The following is a 15,582-nucleotide window of genomic DNA, read 5'->3' on the forward strand; positions in this document are numbered from 1 at the left end:
TGTCCAAAAGTAGAGATTGAGCCAAGAGGTTGAGAGTTGAGTGCAAAATTGAACTCTAAAGAACCTAAAGCAGGGGTGCCTGGGTGACTCGGTTAAGCGTCTGACTTCAGCTCAGATCATGATCTCGCATTTTGTGGGTTTGAGCCCTGCATCAGGCTCTGTGCTGACAGCTAGCTCAGAGCCTCGAGGCCATCCTCAGACTGTGTCTCCCTCTCTCTCTGACCCTCCCCTGCTCGCACTGTCTCTCTCTGTCTCTCAAAAAACAGAACAAAACAAAACAAAACAAAACAAAGCAAAACATTAAAGAACCTAAAGCAGTGCTCAAAACAGTAAGGAGAGCCAAGGGAACCAGAACAAAAATGAAAAGCAGAAACTGAGCTAGAAGCTGAAAAGAATCTAAAGTGATAAATCTAATATGAGTGGGCTATAATCTAAACAATGGACATTTTTGTGTGCTTGCTCTCATATACCAAAGTTTCGAGAACAAAGGAATAAATGTACATTGCACTTCTTTATGTTTCTTTAATCTGATAGAAAAATTGAGAGGGCTTCCTAAACTTATCCAGTGGGAAATTCAGACCCAATTTTAATATTCTTGAAACAAAACACTGGCTCCTTTGTCCTTTCTTCTTAATCCTATCTGGTGCATCAAGTTCAAGAATTGTCCTTGGCCTTCTTTGGCTACATCCTCAGGATCCCCGTTTTGGGTTCTGTGGAAGGATGAGAGGCAGGGCTTGGTCTTATTAGGCTGGGGGCAGGTGGAAGTGGTAAAAATGTACTTGATCCCCTTCAGTGGGAGTTATTAGGATTGAAAGGTGATACCTGCAGGCTGAAGAAAGAGCCAGAGTTCTCTTACAAAGCTTCCTCCTCTTCTGCCTGAAACCTGTCAGGTGCATCTCATCTCAGACAGCAGGTTGTAGGTCTTCCTAACTTACCTGAAACATCTCCAGGTATCCTGTTACCAGAGCCAAGGCAGCATTCAGATTACAAGTTAATGGTTAATGGTTAACAAACTGCAGGCTAATGGTGGCAGACTGCTGATTAAATTAACTTAAGTCTAGTAATGCAGACCTGGGTTTGCCACTTACTAGGTCTGGGTCTTTGAGTAAACTATCTAATTTCTATAAGGCTAAATTTCCCAGTTTATTAAATGGGTCTTCTTCAAGATGTATGTACTTATTATGTCTGTAAGACTGGTTGTGATGAGGATGAGGATGATGAGGATACCTATCAGCTACTTTAACCGCAAAGTAGTAATTTCCTACCAGTGTCGGTCAGCCAGCTCTGCTCCAGGCAAGACTCAGGGATTCAGATAGTCCTGACTGAAGCCCCACTGATTCCTCTGCATCTGTCCAAAAAAAGAGCAAAGAACAGAGAAGAGAATCTCATGGAGATTTCAGAGGCCAGGATGCTATTTACACCCCAATGACCAAAACCTGTCCCACAGCTCAACCTACATTCAATAAGGCTGAGGGAAATGCCCTGGACAAAGAGGGGAAACATATTGGTGACATTGATGAGCAACTGCTAAGACCTTCCCTAGCCACTGTGGAGGCAGTTTATCTAGTTATTGGCCATGGATTTGTGAAACGGGGCAGGGAGCATCTTGAACACTCAAAACCAGGATATGAATCAAAGAACCAAGAGATATAAGTGGAGATTAAGAAAGAATATCTTTGTAGATAGGGAGATGACAAGGGATGAATAAAGGTATTTCAGTGGGCCTGCTCATAGCCCCTCTGCTTCACTGGATACAAAAGAGTGCTTCTCTTCTTAGTCCAATCCTAACTAATATGACATGAAGTCAGATGTCTTTATAAAGTCACTTTTCAAAGCCTGCAGACATCACTGTAAGTTGGTATAGATGGGAAAGGCTTCAAAGCAAGTAAAGAACTTGTCTACATTTTCAAACAGGCAAAGAACTAAACAATTGATGCAAGGATAAGAAATTCATATTCTGTTGCTATATTTGCCCCATCATCACCAAGCAAGACAATGAAAATGAAAGAAGGGAAGGTCACTAACATTTTTGCCCATAGGGTGACATGGTATTAATGAAAACAGCAACGTTCTACCTTCTTTATTCAAAACAATTTAAAAATGTGATAGGCAAATTATATTTTAAAAATGATAGCCTTTCAGCTCTAAGTTCTGAATGTGATAGTACAGGCCTCAGGTTTGTAGGTAAAGAGAAAGTTGCATGTGGAAAAATTTCAAAGACTATTCCTGGTCTGCTTACAGAACTGCCTGAGTCTTATGATACAGGTGACTTCTGTTTTAACTGAATAAAGAAAGGGGAGGAAAGTTAGTAGGAAAGACTGGACCCAGAAAAAAGAAATATCCAGAAAGTGATCAACAGTTCTGCGTACTGTCTTCTAGGGTAGAGGGAAAATAAGTCCAAGGATTTACCACCAAGTTTAGATGAAGTCTTGTAGCTTTAGAAGTTTTCATGCCAAAGCATCAGTACTCCATCCCCTAAAAATAATCTCTGTATGTTATAAAAAGTAAATAGAACAAAATTATAGTTCATGCACCTACAGATCTTCTTCTTTCAAGTGACTTCTTCTCAATTCTTAGAGGTCTATAGACAAATGAAAATGTAATTCTGTTACATAGCACCTGATAACAGGAGAAATATGGAGAGGCTGATATATACATAATACCCAGTTGTTATATTTATTATATTTTACTTCAATTAGCTTTTCTCTTAATGTTAGAACATGATCATAGGTAATGGAATTTAATTAACTTTTACAGGTCTATTCCAACAAATAATGTATCCTATTTTTAATGCATTTCTAAGAGTAGAAGCATTTACCTTTCTCTGTGATATAAATTATCCACAACGAAAACAACTTATTTTCTCTAAAACTATCTTTTCCTCCTGAAACTCTTAGTTCTTTTAATGTTTCCTCCCATGCTAGTCATTTATTATTTGTTTCTCAGCCCCACAGCCTGAGCTTCTATACTCTGCGTCGTATTACCGGGGCTGGGATGCTACAAACTACACTTCCCAGACACCTTTGCCCTCTGATTTCTTGTTTTGCTCAGCCAAGTGGAGGAACCGCTGGAAGATGAGAAAGTAGGAGGAAAGAAGGAAGCAGTGTTTTTTCTCTGCTTCTGGTTTCAACAGTTTCAACAGTTGCTAAGAGTTTCTGGTGATATGGCGGCAGCATGGGCGGAAGAACTACAGCCTCTTGCGCCCCAGAATGGGCAGCCCTTTGTACCTGGTTCTTGTTACACCTGAGGCAACTCCTTATTGGCAGTTCAGCAGTGGCAGGTCTAGGCTCCCAGGCTCCAGACCAAGAGCACCAATAGCTCCCTCCAGTTTCCATTAGTCCAAATTTAAAGCCTCGAGGTCATTCATGACCATTCTCCTTCTATATTACAGCTTGTCAATCATCTTTTTCTTCACAAGACATCTCATGCAAGTATATTCTTTCTTTTTTGTTTCATCTACACTGCTCTGGCCCACTCCCCACCTATTTCTTGGACCACTGCACTATTCTCCCAGACACTGAAATTTGGAGAGAGCTGAGTTTATTTTTTTATTTTTTTAATGTTGATTTACTTATTTTTTTAATTTATAGTTGATTGTCCATATAACACCCAGTGCTCTTCCCCAAAAGTGCCTCCTCCATGACCATCACCCCCTTCCCCTTTCAGCCTTCAGTTTGTTTTCAGTATTCAAGAGTCTGAGAGACCTGAGTTTAAATTTCAGTTCTTCCACTTACTTGCTGTGTGACCATGGAAAAGTTACTTAACTCCTATAAAACTCAGTTTCCTCACCTGTAATAATGGTAAACAAAATTGCTAACAGTTAATTAAGCACCTATAATATACTTGGGGTTTTGCTAAACACTTTATATGCATTCTCTATTTAATACTTCTAATCTTATCAGTTGCATATCCTTATCCTTCTTATTTTTGCAGCTAAAAGAAAAACAAGATTTAGAAGAGTTAAGAAATTTGCTTGAGGTTTCACTTCTAGTAAATAGAGGAGTGGGAGTTAAACTCGGGTATCTCTAACTTCAAAGGCCATACTCTTCAGCTTATTTAAGTGATGATAATAATATAAATATTATAAGGTTACTGTGATGACTACTTGAGAAATACACAGCCCTGATAGGGCCAACATGTGGTAAGCATTAAATGAATATTAAATATTATATCATAAAAGTGCTATAATAAAAAACAGTGCTCCAGTAGTCTTTATATTTTACACATTACATGTGTCAATCAATGGTCCAAAATATCCCACTTTGTTATCTTCACCCAGATAATTGGGTGTTTACTCCCCACAGAAACATATATGAGAGTTAATGGGAAAACAAAATTTGCTTATAGTAAGTTCTGTAGACAGACCCACACTATCATTAAATATTCCTTCATATTTCCTTATGTATTAATTTTTCATGCCTAAATACATCCTTTTCTTTTTGTGTAGGCATAGTCTTAGTTGACACTTAATATAAAAATTTAGACCTGAATCTTTAATTTGAGCATTTGACATTAGAAGAACAATAAGACAAATGGAAAATCCAACTTCCAGGAAGGAGGACATGGCCGAGGAAGATAAGGAACAGACAATTACAGAGAAAAGGGAGAAAATCCTAAAGGCAAATCCCATGCATGACCAGAGAAAGAACACATATCCAGTGAATTCTGTTTCAAAATACAGTCAGTATATCTTCTCTGGTAGTTTAGCTTTCTATTTTGCTGAACTGCTGGCTTTGCTTGCTCTCATAATATTTTATACCCAAAGGTCAACAATTAATAACTAGCAACCCAAATAAAGCTTCTTGGTTATCTTTTATCATCACTTCTTAAAACTTCCAGAGCATCCATCACCTTATCCTCAAAGGATTTTGTTCGTTTTTAAAGCAACTTGTCTTCCCTTTTCATTAGTGGGTAATTATAATTAGTTACTCAGTAGTCATTGTAGTGTAGTAAAAAGAGGAGTGGACAGGTGGCAAGAGACCTAAAGTGTGATGGTGACTCTGATGCTAAATACCTTTGTGAACTTTCTGGGCATTCATTTTCTCATATGTACAATGAGACCCGCAGTTCCATCTTGGGCAGGAATTTTATGATTCTAATTAAGAATGATTTTCCATTCTGATTCATTGCAATGAATTGAAGCACACCCAAAGAATGAATTTGGCTGCATTCCAAAACGCTGCCTCTGGGAACTCTAATCTTAACAATTTCACAGAAAATTCAGATGGCCAAACACTCTCTGAACAACTACTGTGTGTGCAATTGCTTAATGTTCTGGAGGATAGGGGTCCTAGTACCAGCCCCCAGAGATCTTCTAGTCTAATTGGTGGCAAGACACACACATACCAAAAAAGAAGATACAAGTACATGGCAGAATAGGATATGAGTGAGTATCAAAAGTGCTAAGACGGCGGCAGCTTAGTATAGAACAATCACTGACAAAGGAAAGAGCATGGGCCACTTAACAGAAGAGTTCAAAGGCAAGTTTGACCAAAGCAGAGTGCGGTAGAAGAATAGAAAGAGAGGCCAGAAAATAGTTTGGTCAGAGAGTGAAACTTGAATGCCAGTATAAGGAAACTTGACTTCATTCATGGACTACATAATGAGAGTATTCTGAGGTTTTGCAAAGAAAATGATAATTTCTTTTTTTTAATTTCTATTCTATTCTACTCTATTCTATTTTAGAGAGAGAGTGAGGCAGGGGGAAGAGAGAGGGGGTGAGAGAGAAAGAGAGAGAGAGGCAGGGGGAGAGAGAAAGAGAATCTTTTTAAAATTCTATTCTATTCTATTCTATTCTATTCTATTCTATTCTATTCTATTCTATTCTATTCTATTCTACAGAGAAAGTGAGGAGAAGGGCAGAGGGGGAGAGAGAGAATCTTAAGCAGGTTCCACACTTAGCATGGAGCATGACAAGGGGTTTAATCCCCTAACCCTAGGATCATGATCTGAGCCAAAATCAAGAATCAGTTGCTCAACCAACTGAGCCAGCCAGGTGCCCTGAAAATGATAATTTCTAAAGAGTCATGCTGAATTTCAAAATTGTGTTATTTTTCATGACACATAGACTTTTCACACATCTGAATGAACTGCTAAGTTTTTAGAATTTAGTCTTCATATTATCTAAATTGGATGTGTTGGACAGGTTCTCAGAATCTGCAAGAGCATCATTTCAAACATATATGTCAAATTTATACACATTCCTTTAAGTGGCATTTGCAACAATTAAAATACTTTTAATTTAACATGAATAAAGATCAAAACTAACAGCTAGTACTAAAGTAAAAGCACCAAAGAGTTTGTTTCTAAACTTTTCTCTTTCTTCTCATTTACTTATTTGTTTTAATGTTTATTTTTGAGAGAAAGAGAGACAGAGCATGAGTAGGGAAGGAGCAGAGAGGGACGAAGACACAGAATCCAAAGCAGGCTCCAGGCTCTGAGCTGTCAACACAGAGCCGATGTAGGGCTCAAAGCCACGAACTGTGAGTTGGACGCTTAACCAACTGAGCCATCCAAGTACCCAAGTACCCCTCATTTATTTTTTTAACTAGATATCATTTCATAAGCGGCTACTGAATATTCACACATCTCTCATACCTCTATACATGTGTTGCCTATTCATTTCTACAGTTTTACAGTAAAGTTAAATCTGTGTCTTTATCCCAAGAAGGTACTTGATTATAGAGGATGACCATCCCAGCCACTTGGGTAGCTGATGGGATATTTTCTTGTTTTGTCATATTCAAAAGAACAAAACAAAAAGCTTCCAGCATTCACCACTGAGGGTTGGAGAGAGAAGAAATCTCTATCTATTAGCATGAAACTTTGCTGTTTTCTCTACTGAATTAACTCCAATCATCTTCAAGAAAGAACATTTCAATACATTTTTCTGACAGGTAGGAAATTAACTACATACCAGAAGCTATTGAATTCAACTTTAACAGTATCAATAAACATTTCTGATTAAATTATGAAATTGATTTTATAATTTTGACCATTATGTTTTTACATCAATATCATCATATGACAGTAAATGTAGTTACTGCTTCCTTATTGATCTCAGACATAGCACTCTAAAGTACTCATTTGACTATATTACAAAATCAAACTTGATTTCCTGTAGTACTGCAGTAACTTCAGGTCATAATCTAGTCTGAAGAATCAAAATAGATGAATTATTCAGTTATTAAAAGATATATTTTTCCTTGGAGGAAAAGGAACTCTTTGATCAAGCCATCCTTAATGGTTGTGGTATAGGATATTTCTCCATGTGGGATTACCTTGTGTGGGTCTAACATAAATATACTATCGTCTCCCGCTTATGTGTTATCAATCATGTATCTGGTGAATAACATAAACACCAATTGAAGAAAAAGAAATGTTTATCTTTCTTACATAGGACTGCAACAAAAATGCAATGTTTCCATAGCTTTAAAACCCATGGCTTGGTCTCAGCAGCCATCCCATCAGAATAACACGAATACATTGAGCCATTCTATTTCCCAGGAGAGCTAAGGTCTCATGTGTCTTTTAATAGATTAATTTTAAAAGCAAACCAAAAAACGATGCTCTGAGTGTGTGGCAGAATGGACACAAAGCTGTGACTACTCATCTTAGAGGACCTGCATCCCTGGGGAAGCCCACATAAAGACATTTCATGCATGTCAAAATTCCCAAAAGAATTGATTTTCAAATTATACAATAGGGAATACTACTCAAATTGTCTTATCTTCTACTCCAGTAGGTATATAGGAGAACAGGCCTACAGTGATTAAGGGAAACATGAAGGAGACATAGCTGGTTCATAACAGACTAGGATTAGACACAAGTTTATCTCCCAGCCCGAACCCTTTTTTTAAATTCCAGGTACACCCTGATTATAATGTTTGAAGTAGCCCATGAAGTTAAAATGTCAAACCCAAGGTAAATTACATCCACCCCAGAACCAAACAAATCAGTCCATAGTAGAGAAGTTCTTAGACTAGACTTCTGGGATACTACTTTGGGGTTTTTGTTTGGTTGTGGTTGTGGTTGCAGTTCAGAATCTGAACATAATCTCTCCTCTCCAGTCCTCCAAGACACTGGAAGAAACAGACATGTAGATCTGTATAAAGAGCAAAGAGAAGGGTCAATGATCAAAAGTAGAAAGGCCAGTTTCCACCAGGGGTTCCAACTTGCTCTGCTTCTCTTACTTGGATTACTGGCCTTCAAAAAACCAGTTAAATTTGTTCCACTCAAATTCATTTTGCACACTAGTTCTTTTTTTATGTTTATTTTTGAGAAAGAGACAGAGTATGAGCAGGGGAGGGGCAGAGAGAGAAAGAGACACAGATTCTGAAGCAGGCTCCAGGCTCTGAGCTGTCAGCACAGAGCCCAACATGGGTCCCGAACACACAGACCGTGAGATCATGACCTGAACTGAACTCAGATACTTAACTGACTGAGCCACCCAGGTGCCCCCACACTGGTTCTTAATGATCTTTCTAAAATACTAACCTGATTATGCTATTCCCTGGCCCTTAAGTAAAAATGCATTTCCCTAGCATGATATACAGTCATTGATAAAATGTACCTACTGTTCTCCAGCCAAGTCTCCTAGTACCAGGCCACCTCATACGTTGTCCTCCAGCCACACTGACTTCCTTGTGGTTGCCCAGACACCCAGAGCTTGCTCACCTCTAGGTCTTCACCCACATGGCTCTATTCACTGAGGATGATAGCTCTTCATTGTATTCTTCATAGAACAAATTCTGAGTGCAGTTTCAGGTCTCAGCCCAAGTATTATCTTTACAAAATGTCATCCTTACCCTTCTAGTCAGGGTCTGGCATTTCACTTCATGGTTCAAGAGCACCCTTTGTTTATCCTGGTTAGAGATTTGTAAACTATTGAAAGTCTATAGCTGTTATGGTCCATACCACATAAGTTTTGTAATCACCTTCTCCAAAGGGAGAAAGAGAGAGACAAAGAGAGGGATGGAAAGAAAGAAAGAAGAGAGAAAGAAAAAGAAAAGAGAAAGAGAGAGAGGAATTTGTTGTAGGTTATTATTAAACAATAAATGGTATTACTTAATAAAATTCTATAGATGAATGAGTTATTAAGGTGATGTTAGTGGTTTTAAATATCCCAAAGGAGTATTTACAAGTGTTCACAGATAGTACTTCAAGCCCTGTCTGCTCAGACATCCTTAAGTAACTTAGTACTATGAAAACTCCAGTTTGGCGATAGGTGAGGAACATTCAGCATGGGTTTCTTTAGAATGAAAGTACCTCTAGTGATGAGAGAAGGAAGGTTTGGCTCCTCGAATATCATGGCTATCACAGTGTCCTTCTTTGATTCTTACTACACTGAAGTCCCTCCAAGGACAGGATAAGGTAGATTAGGCTTTAGTGGAGCCAGGTTTACATAGGCAGCATCCACAAGCAACCTGAAGATGTTTGTACCCTTAGCTTTGTTTAGAAGATAAGTTTCGTTCTTACAAAAAATAATCATTGGTACTATCCCTAGGTCTCAGAGCTTGAATTCAACTTGGAAAGCAATAGTTCTTTTTATTTTCTTTCCACCTTAGCTGTTTTCTGACTTTTGATGTTCTAAAAGTTTTAAATAAACTGTTTATTTAAATTTCACAACAAACTTTTCTCCACTACTAAAACTTCAGGTCCAGCTTTACATATTAAAATAACATAATGGGTCAAATACTCCTTTTACCTGTCTCTATGATGTTCCCATGGAGAGCAGGCAATAAGCAGTTTGAATTTGAAGGCACTGGAAACTCATTTTGGAGAGTAAGCAAACATTGCTCAGCACAAAATTTCCTCAGACAAACTTATAAAAGATCAAAAATGGACACACTAAGAATTTCCTGCTCTTCTTTATAATCAGTGTTCATACTGTGTAGATTCACCAAAACTCTTAGAACAGGAATTAGGAAGGCCATGATCTAGACCAGGGATTGCCAGGTGTTTCTGTAAAGGGTTAGATAATCAGTATTTTAGGGTTTTCAGGCCATACTACTCTGTCACAACCACTCCACTCTGAGTGTATAGGCAGAAACTAGTAACCCAGGCAATATGTAAATCAATGAATGTGACTGTTTTAACAAAATTTCATTTATGGGCACTGGAATTTGAATTTCATGTGGTTTTTCCATGTCACAAAATCTTTTTTTTTCCAATCATTAAAAACCATTCTTAATTCCCAAACCATTCAAAACCAGGAAATCAGCTCCGTTTTGGCTCTAGGGGTATACTTTATCCACCCGTACTCTGGAATTTACAATACACCTCTGGGCTATTAGGTAAAAGGCTATGCTGAAGGTAAGGTAAAGGATAAAGACTAAAACTGTTTCATCCCAGAATTGCGGGGTACCTATGGGAAGGCTTGCTGGGACTCTCTGGGTAATATTCTGCCAATTCCCAGAAAAAAGATAAAAATGAATTCAAATGTTTTTACATACCTGCTGTATCTTACACTTTTCATATATCCTCACTTAATCCTCACAATAGCAAGATGAGGGCATTTTTTTTTATTTCCCTCCATGTTACAGAAGTATAAACTAAGGCCCAGAAAGGTTGTATAACTTTGCCAAAGTCACACAGCAGCAAGTAGTATGCAAAGGAGGCCACTCAGTCTGACCATATAGTACATATTCTTTCTCCTCTATTATCCATAGCATAATGCTCCTGAATCAGCCACTGTGTTTGGGATTCACCATATATACCAGCAAGTGAATGAGTGATGTGGGAACTATTGACACTGGCATGCAAAGCCTTCCACGACATCCTCCCATGACATCCACCATCTGGCATAATCTCACTATCCAGATTCTTCTCTCACTGTTCCCTTACATGAATCCTTACATGTTCCTCTTTAAATCCAAAAGATGTCTCCCCTCTGTTTTTGCCTAGGCCAAGTCCTCAGCTGGAAATTCCTGACCTCTCAGACCCAGTTCAAATGGCACCAGTACTGGGAGTCTTGCCTTACTTTCCCCCTACCAGAACCTGAAAGTGATCCTTCTATTGTGTGGCTACTCAAAGCACCTTGTACATCCCTGCTGCACTCAACATCATAGTCATTGATGTTTTGGGCTTATCCAACCTGTTGACTATTAGCTCCTTGAGCGCAGAAAAAGCATCACATGATTCCACGAACCTTCATTGCATAGGTTGGAGCACTCGTAAATTTGCAAATTGGTTTAAGAATTAGGTGATTAACTAGTTGTTACCTAACCTTCTAATTTCTGTATAAGTCTAATTACATGAAATAGAAGTTGGGGTTCTGATTTTTTACTTTGCTTATCCATTTGGAGTGTCATTGTAACTACTGTATTGTAAATGATGGAAAATAATTGCATATGTTAAAAAAATGTTATAGTCTAAAAAAAATAAAAAATAAAGTTACAAAAAAAAAGAATAAGGTTCTTTATGCAAAAATGTTACAATCATCATCAGTAAAATATAATGTAGATCCTTTGAGATAAGCAGTGGAGGGAGGCTCTCCTTCAGAGACAGGTGATTAAAGCACTCAATTTTGTCTTCACACCTAAAATTCAGCCCTCCCATGACTATCTGGCTCAACTATGTTAACCTCAGAGGTTCCTCCCTCTTTAACATTCTATCCCAAGCATGGACACTTAACCTTGTCTCAAATTTCCTATAGCACAGCCGAGGTGAGGTTGAATCATTTAAACAAGAGTTTATTAGAGGCTAGAGGATGACAAAAGGGAAATAAACATAAAAAGTGAAATGAGATTGTGTGAATTATATACAATTCACAGCTCTGCAGCTTAGTTTAACTACACGGAAGCTTGCATGTGGCTAGGGTCATCTCACACCCCTACTCCTGAGTCTGCACATAAGTGCCTCTGAATTCTTTGAAATTGAGACTTGAGAAACATGGCTCCAAAGAGATGATAGCTTGCTTTTACTCTGGCTACCAACCTGCTGCCAAGACTTTTAGGTATTTTATTACAGAAACTATACCTTTATCAGAAAAATAAGTTCCCGGATGTCCACCTCCTTTAGGTCATAAATCATCTTGATCCAGTGTGGAAAAAAAACTCGAATTTGGGGAAGGGAGGGGAGGGAATGAGAATCTGATACTGGGTAAAAGAAGAGAAGGGCTGTTTACTTACTGTGTTGAGAGCAGAATGAGGTGAAAGTGGCTCAAATTGCAGAAGAAAGGATTTGGGTAAGTTCTAATAGAAACTTTTTACTAAAAGGATAGTTGGACCACAGAAGGTTATACAAAGTCAGGATATGGCAAAAATATTCCAGCAGAATTCCAGTCACTCTTAAACTGTCCCAATCTATGACAGTTTGAAAATACAGGGTGCCTGGGTGGCTCCATCAGTTAAGTGTCTGACTCTTGATTTCCTTTCCGTTCATGATCTCAGGATTTTGTGAGTTTGAGTCCCACATCAGCTCTGCACTGACAGCACAGAGCCTGCTTGGAATACTCTCTCTCTCCCCATCTCTCTGCCCCTCCCCCACCCCACCCCCACTTACACTCATGCTCACTCTTTCTCTCAAAAGTAAGTAAATGCACTTAGGAAAAAAAAGAAACTGTGACTGAGAGGCCAGGGTATGGACTAGGTGATGTTGAAATTTCTTTCCAACTTTAGGTGTCTTTAAACCACAGATTGTGAAATATGGCACTTGAAATGAGAACTCAATTTTTAATATAAAATCCTGGGCAACATTTTAATATGATAACCTTTTCTTTTTTTTTTTTTTAACTATAAGAAAATGTATTGAGTTAACTCAGTACTGGGCACTGGGTTAACTATAAGAAAAGAATCACTGAAAAGCTGCCTAAACTTTAGGGACTTATTTATAATAGATGGGAGAGAGAAAGACTGGGGAGACTGGCCATGTGACCATGAGCAAGTCAGTTTCTTCTGGGTTTCCTCATCCATAAAATGGGAAATGTTTCCCAGGTCTGAGTAAGGATCAAATGAGATAATAGAGGTGAAAGAGCTTTGAAAAGGAGAAGGCACTCTTCCAAATGGAAGGGATTATTATTAGCTAAATGCATTACAGACCCAGCCGCAGCAGCAAGGCTCAACCGCGGGCACACAGGTGATTTGAGTAAGGGTTGAGGTTACATTTTGATTAACACACATGAAGCCCTTACATCATATAACGCAATGTGATACACCCAAACGGAGCCCCTTAGAGCCAAATTGGGCCTCTAGTTTCATGTTGTTGAGATTGTGTTTTTCATTAATTTCAGTGACCCTTGCAGTTCCTCATCTAAGGAATGGGGAAGAGGGGGGGAATCTGTAAGGAAGGCTGGGACAGAAGAGAGAAATCTGGATGCTAAAGCAAAGGGACATTAACTTTTCAAAGGAATAAATTAAGAAATATATAAATAAAACTAGTAGGTCAGTTAAACAAGCAGGCCATTGAGACTTGCCAAAGCATGTAATGAAATAGATAAGGACAAGTGTCAGGAGGGTGGTTTTGTTGTTTGGTTTGTCCCCCAAAGGAAATATCTGGCAGGGTTATGCCTTGTTATTAATTTATCCTATGGTTGATATCTTTGCTTGATTTTATGTATAAATAAAACAAGGGGCCAAATCTAATTTACTTGGCAATATGAAATAAAACTCTTATTAGAAAAGCAAGAGTGATGAAGTATTCTTTGAATACTGTTTTTGTAAGTCCATTATTAGAGATTTTTAAAACGAGACAGGGAGACTATTTGCAGAGAAAACACTAACCCAAAACCAGAGCAAGGAAAGAGACTTGGTTTGGACCTGCTGGGTTTCAAGAGCGGCATTCAGTTCAGCATGACTAGCAAGATAACCAGGCAAATGATTCATCAGGCTCATAACTCAGCAGGTGTATTGCTATGCACCCGCCAAAGAACCATTCACGGCTCCTTTCAAGCTGTGACTTTCTCTGTGTGGCAAGAACAAGAGAGGAAGATCAGGCACTCAGGTTTCCTCCTATGGGTGCTTCACACGTCATTCTATTCAACCCTACTCAGAAAATACTTTTCAAACACTCATTCTTTACTCCTAAATGACACTAGTTGCTCGTGGGAATAGGAATGGAAGGTAGGGAAGGGAGAAGGGCATAAAGAAGGAAAAACTCTTCTTGCACCCAAGGAATTTATGGTCTGACTAAAAAAACCTGGTTTCCCCTCAGAAAAACAATTATTCAAGTACAAAGCAGTGCACAGGAGTACAAACCCAAAAGCAAAAACACAGAATGTAGCACTAAATGAAAAGAAATACAAAACTAAGTATATACTCTAAATAAAAATTGGATTTAATATTGTGTGTGTATGTGTATGTAAACATTCACATACATACTAACAGAATAATAATTATAAATTTATGTACCCAAATATTAATACTGGTTACCTCTGTATATGGGATTATAACTGATTTTTCTCTTACACAGTTTTGTATTTTAACTTTCCTTGCAATGAACAAAGTTAATTTCAAAACCAGAAAAAGAAATTATTACTAAAAAAAATACTAAAAAAACATATATGAGTATGCATTACACACACACACACACACACACACACACACACACACCAAACATGTGTGGAAAAGACATGAGAGAAATGAGGAATATCCTTGAAACACTGACTGGGAGGCGCATAGGCCCTAGGAAGTGAATATCCCCTGCAGAAAGCCCTTAGAGAGGAGATTTTCCCCCTGAGCCCCGTGTGAGTGGAGTGGGGAGCTGTCTCTACAAGGCTGCATGCAAGAAAAGAAGGGGCCATGGAGAGTTCTGAATTCATATGAAAAGGCTCAGAGTGCAAAAGGTAAGTTGCTGGTGAAACTCACCTCCTAACCACCATCAAACGATTGATTATGTAACAGGAGCAATATACAGTTTTGACCAGTCTATCAGCCTCCTCCTTACACATCCTTCCTAAAGAAAGCTCCTTTGGTGTGAATTCTGGGTTGTTAGTGATAAACAGTTTGTGATAATCCGTAGAAAGAGCTGACAACTGGAATGAGCAGAATCAGGGTAGAGATTTTCATATTTAAAAGGAAAATAAATGAGAATTACTAGCAGTGAGAAGGATTTTATTCAAAAGAACATAAGTGAGGATGGTGAAGTTAGGAGCTACCCAGGCTGGATTTTGGAAAGGAATTTTTGACAGAAAGTTAAGAGAAAAATAAAAGATTATTTTCTTTTTGGAGAGTCCAGCACTTGTCCCTGTGAAGGTCATTACACGTGACAGAAATAGGGGAAAAGTATTTTCCTATACATTAAGAATGTTCTCCCCATCCCCAAACCAGCATCTACTAAGATGGGGGTGAGCAAACATTCTCTATAAAGTGCCAGATAGTAAATATTTTCAACTTTTAGTACATTACAGTGTCTGTCACAATGACTCAACTTTGTCACTATCACTTGAAAGCAGCCATAAAAAATACATAAACAAAAGTAGCTGTTTCAATAAAACTTTATTTAAAAAATGAACCAAAACAAGATTCATTGATAGAGTTTAACAATAAAATGACATTATCTGAAGATTAAGTTAGTCATCAGGAAGGAAAAGTTAGAAACTCTATCAGAAAATAGATCAAAAAGATAAGGATAGAAAATAGAAGG

The 15,582-nt window shown here is 38.2% G+C and overlaps 1 long non-coding RNA gene across 1 annotated transcript; it reads right to left on the minus strand.

Moving 5' to 3' along the window:
- Nucleotides 1–551: 551 nt before the first annotated feature.
- LOC115289026 lies at nt 552–1,350 on the minus strand. Its single transcript, XR_003907345.1, has 3 exons — nt 1,266–1,350; nt 823–955; nt 552–710 (listed from the first exon to the last, which is right to left on the minus strand). It is a non-coding gene; the product is annotated as an uncharacterized LOC115289026 (long non-coding RNA).
- Between the last annotated feature and the right edge of the window lie 14,232 nt (nt 1,351–15,582).

This window comes from Suricata suricatta, chromosome 4 (genome assembly GCF_006229205.1).
Source record: "Suricata suricatta isolate VVHF042 chromosome 4, meerkat_22Aug2017_6uvM2_HiC, whole genome shotgun sequence".
Taxonomy (NCBI): Eukaryota; Metazoa; Chordata; class Mammalia; order Carnivora; family Herpestidae; genus Suricata; species Suricata suricatta.